The 18,721-nt window shown below is 40.4% G+C and overlaps 1 protein-coding gene across 1 annotated transcript in view; it reads right to left on the bottom strand.

Moving 5' to 3' along the window:
* LOC138060893 (semaphorin-6A) overlaps positions 1-18,721 on the bottom strand; it is a 377,722-nt gene that overhangs the window by 285,149 nt on the left and 73,852 nt on the right. The window contains exon 3 of the mRNA XM_068924976.1: positions 17,264-17,380. The gene's annotated coding sequence lies outside the window, so the exon portion shown is untranslated. The remainder of the gene's footprint in view (positions 1-17,263; positions 17,381-18,721) is intronic.

Here is an 18,721-nt window from a genome sequence, read left to right as displayed (position 1 = left end):
CCTATGCCTGGGTCACTGATTGGCATCAGGAGCAAAAAAGGTTTTGTTCTCTATGCTAAGCGTAGTGAAATTTGTGCTGCAATATACCCATACTTTGATACACATGCTGAAGGTATAAGTTTTCTAATCTTGGTCATGATAGAAAACACTAAGATCTTTCTCTGTTGCTTTTCTTTTTTTTTTTTAAACATATAGGTCTGAATTAGATCAAGATTAAAAATACTTACCAGATCTCTGAAATTATTTAGATGCATTCTCTAGAATTAACTGTTTTTAGCAATTACTGCAAATATTTTAAGGCTTTTTCTAGAATTAAGATAATCGGAGCCAGAGGAAGGAAGACAAGTATCTCCAGTGAATTGCATCAAAATTAGAACTCTAAATTCCACTTTCTTCAGAATTACTAACTTGACAGATTTTGATTTAAGACCCTTTCTTTCCTCCTAATACATGCACCTCCTAAGATAGCTCTGCATATGCATACCCCCTGAGGGTACTCCAAAACAACCTGTGAGATGAACAGGGCCAGTGCATCTCATAGAGAAGTTGCATATTTTGTCAGAAAAACACAGAAAGACTTTCTAAATTCTCTCCAAAGGAGACCAGATGCGTGAATCTGGGAAACGGAGAGAACACAGCATTTGAGCCCTCAGCACAACAGCTTACTGGATCAATCTTAAAAGTATCAGCTGAGGAGAAGTTTAGCTTACGAGCCACAGGAAAGACTGGCAGCATCCCCCTACTTTCAGCAGGGGAAAGAATAGTAACACAACTCGTCTTTAATCTCTATTCTCAAGTCTGAAGTTCAACGAGAGATGTCCACTGCCATGACAATCAGTTCATATTTACAAGGACAGCTGAACTTAAAGTCTGTTGGGGTGTCTCTGAGAATAACTCAAAGAAGGAAGTCACTGAAGAATAAAAAACATGGTCAAGGCAGAGGGCCTAACGTAGGAGGAGAGGTTAACAAAATTAAAATAGCTAGCTTGGCTAATGATTACCTAGGGAGAAGGCGATCGATGCTCACGTACAAATATTTAAAAAGCAGTACATTCAGAGAGTAACAGATTTGGGGGACGAGAGGAAATAAACAGAACGTGGGATAAACACGAAGAACATATTTGAGCTGGATATTTATTTTTTCACTAAAGCTTAGAGTCATTTTATGTGGTTTTGTTAGCATCATGCACGGACTTAATAGAGGACGTTTAAGGTGGCTGTAAATCTCTACAGTGAAGCATCTGCAGGCTTCCTCACGTGAGCGAGAAGCAACCCTACGGCTCACGGCTTAGGCAGACTGAAGCTATGGAATACATCAACTGTGTCTGGGGGGAGGGAAGCAGAGAGACCTTGCATCATTGGCTCTGCAATACAACCCCCTACTGAAGTTGGTCTTTATACCAGAGCTGTGTGAACAGTCAATCGTCCTGTTTGAACCCAGTTCCACAACCAACAGTTGAAAATGTGTTTTGGGTTAAATCGAGAGCTCCATTTTGTTCCTAAGCTTTTCTTTTTTAAGCCTTTATTTCATTTTTACTTGAAACAGATGAATTGTGAAAAGAAGCCTTGTTTTTCAATTGAGATGATACCATTTTGTTTTGAAAAGGTTGAAACCAAGCACGGAGGGGTTTTTAACGCTTCCCTTTTCCCTTGCTGACAGTTTGACAAACCTGATATGAACTCGTTAAATGTCTCCACGAACCTGAACCTTCATTTTACAGTGACAGTGGTTTCAACTGAAAAACACTAGGGGCCTATAAAACAGAAAAGCAGGGTTTTGACCTATTGTACAAGATGCTTTGTCTCACTGACACCTTACTCTGAGCTTCCTCTTTAGGAGTACCTGGCAGTTACCTGCCTTCTCTTACATGGCAGACCTTACTCCTTAGCTGTGATTTGGTCCTCCAATTCCACAAAGTCCACAGGCTTTTTATACTTGCTCTCCACCCTTTATCAGAGCGAGATACCAAGAGAGACGGTGACAGCTTTGCCATAAGGCAAAGCAAGCTGGTAAAACACTCTTACTTACAGTAGGGAACAATCCCACTCTGGCAAAACGGAAAAAAGGGAATGACCTAATGGGTCTTTTCTAGCTCTAATCGCTGTTGCTTTCTTCCTACCTGAAGACAGAAGTAGCTTGTAGTGGAAGTACCTAAGAACCTAGTAACACAGGGACTACTGCTCTGCAAGAAGCAGCATTTGCTAAACTGCAGCAGAGATGCTGGTCCATACAATCCCCCCAGTAAAACCAGTTCAAACGATGGTATCACTCCAAATCAACAAGAAAAGGTCAAAAGTACACTGAATTGCACATTAAAAAAATTCTATTTCCACATAAACTTCAAGTCATTTCTAAACACATCAGATCACTTAATCAGGATTTTCCAAGTTTTATATGTTAGAATAGCATCAATCTCTTGCAACATCAAAACAGTTTACCTCTTAAGGTTTTCTTTCTCAGCGTGCAGTGACGGGTTTTTGAAATAACACTAAACCGAAAGATAAGTACTGCAAGGATTAGGGTAAGTTTAAATAACACAGCTGAGAATCATCCACTTCTAAAGAACAATTCTAAAAGCATCCATCTCTGTACTGCACACATCTCATTATTAACAACAAGCGACTCATACGCAAGTATAAGTATATGCAACCACTAAAAAGAAGAGAATAAACTTGATGACTGAATTGGATAAACTCAGATCAGCAAATGATTAAAAAACAAACACTCATGCAATTTAACAAGAAGTTGGTCAGGTCAGACATTCCATATGTGCAACACCCTAGCTCTTTGGTGATACATACTTTATGGGCAGAAGGAGAGTTCAGATTTGCCTATGGAACTGACATTACTACTCACCTGATATGTTAAGAACTCATCTTAGAAAACAAACTGCTAACTACAGAACTGAATCACTAAACAAACACTTAGGAATTGAGTTGCTATTAGTTAAGCCATCTCATGTGCAATAGTCAAAAAGAGAATGGTTAACACGCCTTTTTCAACAGACTTCAAAATGTTAGAAACATTAAAGCACAAAGATGCAAAAAGGTAGAATAAATGGATCAACTCTCTTCTCCTTTACTCTTAATTGCTTCCAGATTCGCCATGATTTCTATTGTCTTCATTTAACAACGTTATAATGGTTAACTAGGGGTGGATAATCAGACTATTGGAAAGTGAGAATAAAAATAAAAACCATATGGCAACACAAGCTACAATGATAAATGAGACATGTTTGAAAAGACTCTGCATCTTTCTTCACCTGCAATACTTTGTCCCGTGTAAAAAGCAAAACTTAAGTTTGAGGTCATCCAGAACAAGACTCCAGTCACAGATATGTTCCTTGCCTGCATGCACCACAGCAGTAGCAATTAACAGGAGGAGGAGGAGAAATGGTTCATGAAAATTTGGTGTTAATTAAAGAATTCTCAGAGGAACATGTCCCAAGCCAAAGAAACATTAGGCCAAATGTGTGGTTGTAGGAACTTGTACAGATCCATGGAAGTCAGACGCGTTATATTAATTCATACCAGCTGAATACACGCCTTATAAAGTTAAAGAAAGTATCACTAACAACCGTAACTATAAAAACATCGAGTCCAAAATAAGCTTCATACAGCAGTAGATGCACAAGGTAAAACTTCAAGTGTGGAACGATTAAGGAATGAGCCCTAGAGGCAACATCTGCAGCAAGCTGTGTCAGTGTGAAAGACTGAAAGGAATGAAGCAGAGAACAAAGACGCACACCTCAAAACCAAGCAACCCCAAATCAAAATCAGCACCAGTAGCGTGGATTTTTTTCCTTTAGATTGTTGCTCCAACAGCAACACAATATCTCTATTATTATGGGAAAAGTGCCAATGAAGTGGAAGGGGCAGAAGGGAGGTGGGAACTGCCACACATGCAAGAATATCTGCTTGCCAAACTCATCTGACCAAAACAAGGCAAAAAAAAAAAAAACACTCAGAGAAAACCATATAGGGATATTTATCTGATGAAGAATCATCTGTTCACAAAGTCTATGAGTACTGAAACAGAGAACAGGTGAACTACCATGAGAAAAGAGCTGCATTTGTGCCAGCAGCTCTGTCTCTCGGCATAAGAGTGGATCACGGAAAAAACGGAGCTGGAGGGTAGGTAAGAGCCTGGAAATCCAGGGCTAGCCCAGCATTCAGAGAAGCACTAGGCCGCTTGCCCGAGCCGCGTCTCTCAGCTTAGCTCAGCTGCAATTGCCCATCACTTCCATGTATTTCCTCCCCACAGGTGTGGCGTTCTGTTTAAATATTAATTTCAGAGTCTGCCTGAATATTAACTTCAAGGCCTGCCTTTTCTTCACTTACCCCAAAAATGCTGTGAAAAGACATATTAAACACATTTATTAAAGATGTATATTGAAAAAACAGCAAAAATACCTGTTGACCTTTGCAGATATTTTTAACTATTGCTTAAAGTTGGGGAAACAGATTGCCACCCAGAGTGCAGGTCAATTTTTGCAGGATAATTACCAAGTATACTGAAAAAAACTACAGGCTGGGTATCAAGAGATTGCTGAGGTCTGAATGATAGCTAGCCACCTAATGTGAAAAAGTAACATTTCAAGAAATTTTATACTAGAGGTTAGGTTACTTGTGAATTTGGTTGGCGCTGAGGGAACTAAAAGGCAGGAAATTGTTTTTCCCCCTCCCTGAGTCCTTATCTGTTTGGCTAGTCCCAGAGCAACATATATACCACACTTAAGCCTTGGTGACTAGCTTAAAACAGAGCCAAAGGCTAGAAGTGCTACTCCAGACGGACCTGAGAGTAGGACAGTTTTCATAGTTCTGAAATGGGGGAAAAAAAAAAAAAAAAAAAAAGGGAGCAAGACTCTGCAGCGACTAAGTGACTCCCTGGAGAGGAGGCTGTGGAGCTAGAGGGGTTGTTACAGCAATGATACTGAATTCGCAGTGGTACCCATTTACTGGTGTGAGAAACTTGCCAAGTGTCCCACACCAGCAGGCAGCTTTCTGGGAAAGCTGCTTCTTTTCTGGCTACAGGGTTTTTGTTTTGTTTTGTTAAGGAGAAAAGAAAAAGATTTAGAGAGTATCTTATCACCTACAGTCACTCCCAACTACTAGAATATTTTTGTTCTAATGAGACAAGCTACATGTTATTAAATCTGAGACTTGACTTGCTCCTGTACAGACAGTTTTGAAGAATGTAATTTTCTAAATAAAACATTCATTTTAAAATATCCCAAAAAATTATGCGCACCTCCACTGCACTAGTAAATACCTGAAAAATTGCTCATCTCTTCCGAGGCTTCATACAATTGTACAGTAAGCAGAAATCATTAGAAATAACTAGAGGCGTACTAAATTCATCTCTATTTTGTAGTAAGTGTTAGTGTGCAAAAAAAAAAAAAATTTTTTTAAATCAACTTATCAAAAAAGCTTCTGTCCTGCTACTGAATACAAGACATTTTATTTGGGCTTAGGCACGTGACTGAGTTATACCCATTTCATTGGCTGAGCCTATCAGTATTTGCCTTTGCATATCTTCTTAGCCTTTCTCAGTCACAGTGAAATCCAATTTAGCTTAAATGTTTTCCACTGAAATGTAACTGAGACTACATCGCCTTCCAATTAGACTAAGTTAAAAGTGAGCATACAGTCCCAGTCAATCAGCTAACAGGTAATAACTTGATTGCCCCACAATATTTTGATTATATTACCACTATCCTTAACTTTGCTTGATCTTTCTCTTTGCAAATTTAAAATTATATATAGGCAACTTGTGAAACAAAATGGGAATTCTGAAAAGAAAAAACAAAACACTATATTTTGAAATAATGTGTTTCAAAGCCTATTTTTTCTTTAATGAATTCAACACAAATTTGACAGAGAACTTCAAAGTTCTCTGACTTTCATGTCTTCAAATTTTAAAATGCATTGAAAAATCACTTGGCAGTAAGAGCCTGGGGGTGGGGGGAGGAGGAGGTTAACCTGACAAGTAAGAGAAAAGACGAGTGGTCCATCGTTTCTAGTCACTCTCATGTCCCAACCCACAGGCAGAGGCGCTCTGATCAGTGCCTTAAGAAAACTTCAGTCCCATTCCTTTCTTTTCCCCCCTTCCCCACAATTTTGGAATTTTATGCATTCAGACTCTCCAAGCATTTCTTGTGTGTTTTCTAATCCTTTAAACCAACATCTGTGATAGTTCATAGCACCTTGTGTCTCCATCTCATCCTCACATCCTTTGAGTCCGAGAGAGAATACGCCTCCCTCGACTCCACCATCACTTCTTTCCAATAGATGCATCTAATAATACATCCTAAATTTATGCCTCTCTTCCTCAGGAGAGTCTACAAAGATAAGACTTAGACTCAGGCCCCATTAGTATTTCCATATGAACAAAATACAACTTCTGGCTCTTCAGGCTGACAGGTTCGCTCACTAGTTTCTCTTTGCAACTTCGTGAATAAAGGAGACACATCCCTGAAGAACCACCTGCCTGATTTCCTTCCCAGATTTCCTACAACGCTGTTGCTGCCTCATGTCTTCCATGAAGGACAAATGTTCATGAACTCTGTTAGACAGAAATCAAACGTTTTTGAATTACTAATCTTTAAAAAGATACAAGATTACATATCAATATACATCCTTAATTTTTTTTTTAATGCCTTTGTTACCTCAGTAAAATAGCATCAGTAGTTTTAACACTTTGCAAGTGATGGCTCCTCTCTGCAATCATGTCTACTGGTCTCCCAGCTTTCCAGGTTACCTTCCAGGTTCGCTTATACATGTGCTAATTAGCCTCTAAGTCAATTAAATTTCTCTCTCTCTCTAGTGTTCAATCCTTTTTACCAACATAAGGTCACAGCTATGTTACTTGTTCTTAAAAAAGACAACATTAATTCCCTTTTGCTGTTTATCAAATATTCTTTATTAATTTACTCCTTTTAACTTTCAAAGCCACGGCATGCTCTGCTGATCAAAATGTTGCTACTGCTGCCAACTTCACAATCTCCTTTTTCAGTCATCTCTGGTCATCTTTTGAACTTGGTTATGTTCAATTTTGCCATTGCAGCAGAAGATTCCAGCTGGTGATCTTATCATTGCTGATTTCACTTCAATTCTCACTGTGAACTACTTTGAGACAAGTACTTTCTCAAGGCGGTCAAAGACCATTATTATTATTAAACTGTTTTTCCCCACAGAGGTACTCAGAAGCCAATCAGATTTCAAATAATTTATGCCTGGCACAGTACTAAACAAACAAGAGCTTCATATACGCATCATCTTCTGTAGTTAGTATTTATATTAACTACACATGAGCCCTTTTGTGTTCATGTTAATTATACATATGTACAAATCACTTTGTATTAAACAGCTTGGTATATATGCATCCTGTTTCGTGTATCTATACATGTACCAGTTTCACGATATATCTGCATTTCATTATTAAAACTATGCATTCTATGATAATACAAATATAATTTCCATATGGCATCTACAATTTCTCACCCCAAACTATTTGGCTAACTTCATCTTAAACATCTCAGCTGACACAGTATGCTGCTTCACCAAAATAACTAGAAATTCAGAGCAGCTGGCTAGTTTGCAGAGAAAAACACTAAGTGCTGAGTTTCTGCATGAAATGCTGCCTTGGAAACATGTAAAAGAGATGAAGTTTTAATCCTGTGGCTAATACACAGCTACAGTGGGTGTCAGTGCTAATCTCAGTCCCAAATCTGCAAACAGTTTTACAGAAACTTTTTCGAACATGTACCATTTTCTAGGCACATTCAGAAAGGTATTAAATATTCTACCAATTTTTTCAGGCCTTTGAGAAAAAATTAGGCGACTCCATGAAATAAAGTTATATCCCTCTTACCTAGAAAGGATGAAACATTCCGAAAGGGTTTCTGCCCTTGGACGTTTAGAGTCTTCTTGCTAGTTCTTCATACTACATAGTACCCAGGCTAGATCTTTGCTCCTCTGTCAGCCAGAAAACCATGACAGCTAGAAAGCCAGTCTAACTAAAAACATAGCAAAGAGCAAGTCCGTGGACAGAGCTGAGAAAAGTCTTGAGCGCACACGTCCTCTCCAAGTCCCACTTACTGGAAGAGTCCTTGCGCTGCTCTAAATGGGGGATGAACTGGCCCATGACCGGGTCTGGAGGATTGGAAAGCGGTAAATGTTTTTGAATCACTTCAACTTTGTAGAACTTACCGTTTTGCAGCAGCAAAGCATTCGCAGCTCCCCTTACAGATTAAATTTGCTAGGGATACAAATTCAGCTTTGCTTTCCATTTGCCTCACTGTGGCTACTTGGTAGGCAAAACACACTGAAAAGTGATGTCTGCTGATCCTTGGTGCTAATCGGAGTTTCACACGGTTCCTGCGGAAGTGCTAAGAGGCTTCACAGGGCGACCTTCTTGCCAGAACACTTGAAGAAATTCTCCCCACCAGCAACAGCCATTCCCACGCCAAAATCTCAGATTAGAACAGCCCTACACTTCGAGGAGGCTGACATCCAAAAAGTATTGCTTGGTTGTGCTGTTTTAAAGGACAAAGTACAGGCTGGCCTCTCTATGAAGGAAAAACACGGCCACAACCGACAACGCAGATTTACAGACTTTTAAAGTGTTCTAGAAATTGCCAATAAATTCCAGTGGAGTCAATAAGGAGAGATTTATTCTTCACACAATTAGAAAAGTCAATGAGTTAGTATCAAAGTCTCAAAGCTATCAATAACTCTATAGTTTGGACTCCTAGTATGTTTACATGGAAAGACATACTTTTTCACCTTATCAGGACTATGCACATGTGCTTATGTGGAATGGGTCCTGGATTAATCAGAAATACACTATTTCCTAATGCCCCAAGGCAGCATGTAGCAACTACAATGGACAAGATTAACATTCATATTCTCTATGTTAATATTAAATATTCATATTTTAATACCTTACAGTGTCTTAGCAAATTTCTGTCCCATTGTATTAGCGTAGCACAATGCCAATATGAGATAGAACTTGCCGTCAGTACTTTCATTATACTGCTGCGCTAGACAGATACAGTAGTAAGCCACTTATACAGTACGGAGTCATATCAAGCTAATATTTTGATAGTAAGTTAGTCAAGCATTATGCAAATATAATTCACTGTGTTGAAAAAAATGGCAACGCAGTAAACTGTTCACTTGAACAGAACCACCCACTATACTAATGTTAGCATACGGGTTGCTCCTCAAAAGGAGGCTGGAAGAAGTCTGGAGGAGGTGTGGCTTTGTTATTTTGAAATGGGAGGCAGGCTTTTTCCCCACTGTAATTTCCACTGTTGGAAACTGCCATTGCCTGGAGAATACACACGAGCTATATATTTGTTTCGGGTAAAATGCTTTAGGACACTCAGCCTATTGGTGTTGTCATATTGCTCACATCCCGGGAACATCTGCCAGTTTGGAATAACAGACAGGCTCTGCTAGGTATACCCAGGCTAGGGTAAATACCCCTGTATTTCAGGCGGTGAAAAGTATCTTACCACACCATAACTTGTTTTCTGCCAAGACATAATTTAAAATCAAAGAGGTGATTTTGGATGTAGCGCCACGTCCTATCTACAATCATGTCACTGTATTCTGCTTTGGTGGAATTCAATCTAGTGAGTAAGAAATACGGCTCAAAAAAACTACTGCAATACTTCATGTAAATATGTACATACAAGAAGCTACTTAGTATGTACATACAGGAGCTACTTAAGTAATTCAGGATGTTCTTCTCCTTCCTGCTACACCAGACACCTTCACATTGTACTTTAACAACTTAGTTTTAGAGAGCAGAGATTTAGGTTTTTTCAGAAATACTTCTCTTCCCCCTCCCCGCCTTTAAGGTAGACAAGCCTGCAGCTAAATGCTTGACACACAGCAAGAAGCACTGAGCTTTACCCAACCACCTCTATTAATGTTATATGCGTAAAACCTGAACATAAATAGATAAAGTGACTCCTACATGCTTCCACCCAGATACCATCGCAACAGTCCCACAGCAGACAAGCTTTTTCTGTAGCTGCGGAGGAAGTAGAAGAATATGCCTCAAAGGAAACAGAGCCAGAAAACACCCAGTTGGTCACACTAGATTTTACACGATGATGCCATGAGCAGTTCTCAACAGTCTTATCTTTTCCTTTAGTATTTCTAGTTCCTCAGCCTCCCCGTCAGCCTTTTTTGTTGCTCAGTTGCATTGCTAGAATACTTGGAGCCCAAACTTCTCCTCCTTAAACCCTAAGCTATTGCTCGCTCTTCTTCTTTGGGCCAAGGAAATTTTCTTCTTTTATTTGTACTGTTACTTTGAAGACATTTTATAAGCTATCATCATATGCCCCCTGGGTTTTCCCTTTTCTAGGCTATAAAATTTTATTTTCTCTCATCTTATGACATACTTCCAAGCACTGTAAAGTCTGTCTTGTCCTTCTTTGTATTTTTCACATGGATCATATCAATACAGAGAAGAGGGTTTTTGCCTAGTGTCTATTCTGGTCAACACTTAGGTGGGAGGTGTACCAAAAAAAAAATAGTATAGGTACTATGCATCCCTACTACAACCACACAGGGAACTGTGCCAACCCTTCTTCTCCAGAGAATCTTTTCTTAGAATTGTTTGCTGATACTTGTATACCGATACAGCTATCTTTAGAAAAAAAAATCCTAGCAGAGAAGCAACTTTCATTACTTATATTAGCTGTTCTTATATTCACTTGTATCTCTTGCTGTTACAGCTTATTCCATTCGGCAAACTGATTTAAAGTACATAAGCAAGGACTTTTTTTGGATAGTGCATATGTTCACACACCAATTTCTGCAAGCGTGACTTGGGAGCTGCAGTTTTTCATAGCCATACCATTAAAATATCAGACCTTCAAAACTATAGGACAAACTTGGGCCGAGCTTACGCTAATATCACTTTGCAGTTTTATGAACCTGGCACTTTTTACATTAGCCTTAAACTGGAGTGTTTCAGTGAACACTGGCTTCCTTTTTCCATTCCTCCTCCTGTTTCAGATGCCTTCACATGCTTCCACCTCCATTCTCATTTGGTGCCTGCCCCTACATTACTTAAGATGTCTGTGCAAAACTTTTTCAAGTTTTTAGCTACAAAAGGCAGAAGGAAGTAACATGATGAAAACCTGCATGTTTGTGACAGCACATCCCAGAAAGGAAGGGTGGGCCAACATTTTCCCCTGACACCTCGACACAGCATAAGAGCTTTTTAAAGTAACTTGGCACCCGTCCCAAAAGGGAGTTCATGAGTTTCCTTCCAGTGTCTTTGGTTATAATTTCCCTACACTGAACAGCAACAATACGGCTTCCAGGCAGAATCTGGCCCGTTGACAGCTGATACTGGGGCATCTCATTATAATTGTGGAATTTCACTGTCTTCTACTGTTACATTCACTGAGCTCGCTGAGTGAAACGACACTTACGACAACAGATACTATTATCTTTCATCATGCTATTATTATGAAAGTACTATTACTGTAAACCGCTTCCTCATTTTTATTAATAGAAAACCCTATTAATACTTCTGAGAATAGCACTGGCCTTTCCTCAGCATAAGTCTATTAATAATGTTCTTTGAATTAACACCTCCATTCCATAACAATTGCATATAATATATATAACTGGTATCGGAAGCCTCAAAAGTCTGGCTCTCTTTTCTCCTCCCTCGTAGGCTTTATTATAGTGCCCAGTTTACTGACTGGTGCATGAGGTTTTGAGTTATTTCCTTCTTTTCACAGCAAAACACATTTTTCTAGGTTTGAGCTCTCCTGCTGCCCAGCACCTGAGGTCAGAGTACAGCCCTGAACGGGTAACGAGACGCTGCCAAACAAGCTGACACAGCCCCACGCTCGCAGCTTCAGGAGACGGAAAGCCAATTTATTCCCACTGGCTCTGTCCTGAACCCCGTGAGTGCCTTCTAATGACAGCCTGGCAGCACTAGTAGTATGTTTAAACTGCTAAAAACAGGCTAAGTCTGCCTAAGCATATCCTATTCACGAGCTCTCATCAAAGCAGTTTGCTTTTTCTACATGTCGCTCCAACAGATCATGGAAACCTGCAACGCAGGCTATTTATTTCAGTCTACAGCTAGGTCCTCAAGCTATGACCAAGCTTATCCAAGCTGTGGGCACATTAAATACTGTTTCATTGTCTCACGCAGAAACAGGGCCTCTCTTTCAGGGGGAATTTGTGAGCTGTGTCAGCAAATGCAGCTCCGCAAGAAGCCATAGTTAGAAAACACTCTGGGCCACATCTCCCACTCCAGCTGAGGAGCTGCGAGGCACCAGAGCAGAGGCAGCAGGCGAAAGCCCTCTGTGTTCAGCCGCACCCTGCTCAACCCCAGCGCGAGGCACAGCGTCCTCGAGGAGCTGTTGCTCAAAGTAGCGTAAAACAGAAGTAGATGCAGTTACTTATTTTATTCTATCTGCTTAATGAAGCAAAGCAAGCAGGCACTGAAGGAAGCAAAAACTGGGTTTATTCACAGAAACCAAACAAAAGCAGCCACAGGAAGAGGAGTTAGGGATGAAGCCCAACTGCTTTAGGGCTGATCGGCAGAATCTCGCGCAACTCACGGGGGACCAGCGTCCCGACTACGGGAGACGTTGCTGCACGCTCTGTATAGAGGGTAGCGCGTCAGGCACTGCCCAAGGAGGAGATTCAGTCACACTCTGCCTTCTGGTTCCTTCTGTGTTATGTGCGAAGGACATATGGTGCAGCAGCGCTCTTGCTAACTCCAGGTACGTTGCCAGCACTGTGGTGGAGCGAAGCCAAGACTCGCATGCTTTCACATAGGGCCCTGCTCTCCCTCGCCGTGCCAGATAAAGGACGAGACCTCTGAGTTGCTATCCACGCCACGGGAGCCGGGCATTCAGCTCCCTGCCCCACAGGTGGACTCTGGTAGGCCACGGCGTGAGCCTGTACCAGCACGGGAGCTGGTTTCCTGATCGTCCCTGCCTTTCGCTACACTGCATCGTCACCCTCCAGCGGCTCCGAAAGGCCAAAAGCTGAAAGGGAAGCCTGGCAGCCACCCGAGGGAACGCAAACACAACGCCAAGGCTGTACGCGCTTCAGCTAACGCCAAGAGTCGACACGCGAGTAAGTATTTGCCTACAGAGGGCTATATGAAGTATTTCTCTCATCTGACACTGTCTTACAAACAGCTTTTCTACACCGCATTAGGAGTTACGAGATTCTTTGAAACCAACCCGAGTAAATATACCAAGCAGCAAAACGCCCTTCCTTCCATTTGAACAGCACAAACCTCCTCAGTACACGTATAAACGCGAACTTCATAAACAGCTCTGAGCTTTACCCTGCATTACTGAAATCACTGGTGTTTCGCCTACGTTCCTTTGGGGATGGGATCAGACTTCAGGGGCTAAATTCGACTGCCTAGCACAGCTCTCCCAGTGCCGTTTCAGAGGCTGTATTCAGACATCTCTGCAAGGCTGGCAGGTATGAGGCAAGGCTAGGAGACCTGCAGTGGCTGGAGGCCAGACAGAATAATTCAGAGCTTCTCAAATGACTCCAGATGCCTGTGTTTAGGCAACTGAATCCCATCCTAGAGGGCCACATGTGAGCGCTTCGCCAAATAATCCCATTAAGGTAATTATCACATTAAGTATAAAACCAAAGCCTCGCACTTCAGTTTGCTGTTCCTTTCCTTAAAAGGACACACAGACATACATATCTGCATGTATATATATCTACACACATACAAACATATGTATTTACACATGGTTTAAGTATTTGAAAATGACTGCAGAACATAGTAATTGGAGCAGAATGGCTTTACTGGACATTGATTGTAACCATTCTCCATATAACATTGTTTGTGGGAGGGGAAAAAAAAAATGGGGATTTGCCAAAAGACAGACCTCCAGTCCTTAACAGAAAAGCTAGAAAAGGCTTCATTCATTCTCTGTTGCTGGATTCTACACGAAAGAATCAAGGAGACGTAAAGAGTGCCAGAAGCCCAAGAAAAATCAGGAGGAAGGAGAGAAGTAATCCTCTGGAAAAGCTGAAAGTCCACATATAAAGCGTAGCTAGAAGGCAAACAACATGGACATAATAGATACAGTGTAGATATCAGAATACTGGTTTTCTACTGCATGCATTTTCTGTCACTACTACATGACTAGCAAAGAAAAACAGAGGCAGTTTCATTGTTTTAGTTATTTCAGGTAGTTTTTTTTAACAATGGAGATCTTTAAAATAAGTTGAGCCAGCTGACCTACTACACAAAGACTATTGCCAAATAGCAAGGTTACGTTGTTGGAATAATAATAGCCATCTCATCTGTGGAATGCCCCCTACCACCTCCAGGGACCACTGAAACAGGGAAGGATAATCAAAGCAAAAACATTCATAGAGAAAAGCTTAATTTTCAGTGAACTGCCTTTATACTTCAAGACCTTAGCACAAAAACGTCCCATCGATTTCAGTTGAAATTCTGCATACGTACACATTGAAAAACTGATTTCAGTAGTTATTATGGCAATATTGCATCTCTAAACAACGCAGGCAGTTCTAACAAAAAAAAGCTAGCACCAAAGAATTAAACCCTCCTTGGACTGCTTTGTCCAAATGAATTTCTATCTGAAGGGTAAGCAGATGGCATTAACTTTCTATCATAGTTCCCTAACATCAACTTCTCTTTTTCATCTAAATAACTGATACATAGCACACTTTTTTCTTTGGCATATTTAACTACAGGAAAGATTTCCGTGTCATTCAGAGATATAAACTTAGGTGCATGCACACACTTAAACGGAGTGACAAGTGGTCACATACTGCCCAAATATGTTAAATAATATTCTTTCCTTAAACTGGAGAAAACAAAAATGCCTTTACTCTTTTATGCTCTACCATCTACAATCCATAGAACATGTATGGAATTTTCACAGTAAGCATGCTTTAAAAAAGTCAAAATATGGATGCACCAAATATCATTAGCATTTAGCAAACGATGCTTTCATATTTCATGATGGGACAGAAACATATAATATTTTGCATATTTTAGCTTTAAAGTCACGTCTGAAAAAAATGAAGAAAGGCACTAAACCACAAAGGCTAGCCTTCTCTGTAGATAACTTTGCTTCCCTCAGTAGATGAGGTTTATCGTGCTTTGAAATGACTGACTGTCATGTACGATTTGACGATGCTTTAGGCAATACAGCAACTTCACAGGTGATTCTCTATAATGAAATCATTCCAAGTAGTTCCAGTATTTTGTCCTAAGTGTGCTTTTGCTCTAAGCAGGATTTTATAACATATTTAACTAAAGGTGCGTAGAGGTTGCTTCAGAACATGCCAGACTACCTGAAACTTTGGATTACATGTTTTAAATTAACACTCTACAACTATTACTGAAATGATAAAACAGTGTTTGCTCCTCCTGCACTCACTTAGAGCTCAGTGTGATCACAAAACATGAAAGTGCACACTCAACTAAAGTCATAGTCTTGAATGAAGTCTCAATGCTTACTACTGACCTAATAATGATAGAAAAGGTTTAAGTATTTTGCCAGATGCTGGCCAAAATGCTTACCACCTTGCAAACCAAGCCCTTAAGCAACAAGCAGCCTTCGCCAGTAATTTGGTGAAATAGCACTGTTTATCAGCTTGTCTCAATTTCCTGCTACTGCTGCCATCCTGCTTCATGTGCACTGAACACAGCAGAGTACGGCAGCACTTTCGGCACCAGTAAGAGCGCAAGATTATGCCCCACCAGAAGCTGCTGCGCAGCTATCTCCCAGCTGGTACCTTCACTGATGTTACTCAACTCTGCAACAAACTGCAACACGCAAGTGCCTGCCCTACACAGAGTTTCTGAACTCCCTACTGTTAGGCTCTCTTTTATATGAGATTATGGGAGAACCCAAACATATTGACATTTTCCAAAGGCTGAAAGGGGCACAACCTCTGCCAAAGACCACTAATACCTGAAAAAGTAACAGAGATGAGAAGTGAGAGAACAGAGCACATAAACAAAGTGGCAACACTAAAAATACCAGTACAGAAATATACTATTAATTCCGACCACGATTTTCTAAAATATATGCAGGAAGTAAACATCCGCTACCACTACGAATAAGGGCAAGTCTGGTGACTAACTTTTACAGGCAAATCTGATTTGCTTTGTTTTTAATGTAGACTGCTATATATCTTTTAATTTGCTACTGCATCTAGTAGTGCCCAGATGTAGAACTGATTACAATGATTCCTGGTTATTTGTCAGGAAATTTGAACCAAGAACTGCTGCGTCTTGAGCTGCTAATCCCCAAAGGGTACAGAGTCCACTGAAGTCACTAGAAGTTTTCAGTTTGGCAAGAATCAGATTTAACTAAAATTCAGCTCCAAAATGTGAAAGCATAACCAAAATTTTGGTTTGTATCCAGCAAGAAAGAGGAAGCTATCATCATAGAAATGAAAGGAAGAAGATACTAAGAGAGCTGAGTAAATGATAGTTTTTGGTTCACTGAGAAGTCAGGTTCTATTATAATAATAAAAAACAGTCTTTGCAGAAAGCAAAATAGTATTTGGGGGGCAGAGGTTCAAACACAATACTTGATTTGATCTGAAACTTAAAACATTTCATTTTAGTGAAATCAATAAAAGGCCTTGAGGCTCCAAAGCTACTGCTTTGAGTAGCAGTCAAAGTTTTAATCCAAAGAGCCATGCAGTTAAAGGTGGGGGAAAAAAAGAAAGGATCTAGGTTTTTTTAAAAGTCCTTGTGAAAAACATTTCAGTTCAAATTTTGTGAATGCACTTTCCACAAAAGAAACAATTTCGTTATGCCAACAAAAAGTTACCCAACATCAGAAAATATTTCACAAATTGCTTTGTCCTGTCATGTATTACCTAGTGCAACCAGTATTTCACACAATGTTCTCACGCGAATGTCATCCTCAGTGTCCTGCTAAGTTTCTCACCAAACAGGCCAAACCCTGAAGTCCTCCCTTGATTTTCATCTTCTCAGTTGCTCCCTACATTACAGATTACAGACATTTGCCTAAGACCTAAACAAAATAAGAGAAAGGGCCTCAGGCTCCCTCCTAAAGCAGGGGATCTTAACTTTCTAAAAAGCCATAGCAAGCTTTCTACTAGGAAGAGATCATAGCAGAAATAGGCCACACAGGCCTCCCAAACTTACTGTAAAGGTGGGTTTTTTTGTTTTGTTTTTTAAAGAAATATAACATTTCAAGTTGCTGTAACGCTTTCTCACCTTAATTCCAGCTTGGATGTTAATTAAACGCACCAGGTAGGTTTCCCCAATTTGTCATAGCTGCAGTGATGTCTGTCATCAGTCCATAAGAAAAATCTAGCTTGCTTGCTGTAGCATCTGGGGAAACAGAATATTTACATAGAGGTTGGTTCACAGTTTGACTAAACCAAAAGTGATCATTTTCCAGCTACAAGTATACAGTATTGGCTGTGTAAGCATTAAGTTTAATTCATGTCCTTCCCCTACTCTTTGATGGTTACACTAGGATATCCACATGAAAGGTTATTATTTTCTCATAGAAAAAAACTGTCAGGAAATTATATAAGATTAATATTAAATTACGTACATCATAAAGAGCATTCGACCAACCCCCATGCCGGTTTACACTTGGGTAAGTAACCGAAATACTGAGTTCACTTCTGCTGAACAAAATTAATTAGCAAGTTTTCTTCTCAGTGTTTTAGATCTAATGTGCATATTAAAATATTAATGAAGAATTTCATCCTTTTCTACTAGCGACTTTTCAAACCCTCATTAGCTTGGAAACAATGTAAATTAAGTGCAAAGGCAGATTTGTCCCACAGAAATGGAACTTCCCTCATGGAAGACTGCAAGACCCCTCTTCTGTTCCCTTTTTCACAGGTAGACTACTTTTATGTTTTCCTCGGCTTTTATGCATCCTTTTCCTGACATTTTACAGCATACTGCCCAGGTGGGACCTCGGGATCCTACAAAGCCCAAAAGACTTGCTCTTGAGCCAGAGCAGGCTCCTTCCCCTATGGGTTCCACCTGCTGCAGAACCAAATCACATCAGATCAGAGCTGTCGAGAGCCAAGCTGACTAAGATGACACCGACCATGACTCTATTCAGGGCTGCTAGAGGTAACCTGGATTCATCAACATGTCAGTTAGCATAAGCATGTGTGGTTTTACCACAATTGGCTCTTGCCGCATGGTACGTGATTTGTCCTTGTCTGGAGTCCTGCAGCTGATTTATCTCCTTGCAGCTCCGCTGTAGCTGTGCGGCACGGCCACACTATACACCGTTAACTCATACCCAAGGGGAAGCAACGCAGAACTCATACCCAAGGGGAAGCAACGCAGAACTCATTATCTTCATTACCCACGTCGCACAGTTTCTAATGTCAGAAACAAGAGACTAGGCCTCAGAAAATCCCTAGGAGGTATCAAACACATTCTCAGTCTTTAAAGAGTAGTCCATGCTTTGTTGGATCCGATTCTTATATTGTTTAAAACTCGGAGGAAAGGGAGACTTCAGGTATCAGATGAAGAGAATAAAGGCGAGATTTTATTTTCAGCCCTGAGAGATGGAAGAGAGGATTCCTCTAGCAACTGCCCTCTAAAGTCCTTGTCCACCAGCAAGCTGTCCCAGGCTCGAGCACCCCAAAAGCGCTAGTTACGTTTGCACAAACAGGTCGCAAAGCAGGGAAGCGCAGG

This window comes from Struthio camelus, chromosome W, assembly GCF_040807025.1.
Source record: "Struthio camelus isolate bStrCam1 chromosome W, bStrCam1.hap1, whole genome shotgun sequence".
NCBI lineage: Eukaryota > Metazoa > Chordata > Aves > Struthioniformes > Struthionidae > Struthio > Struthio camelus.
This window is presented reverse-complemented; position numbering and strand designations above follow the sequence as displayed.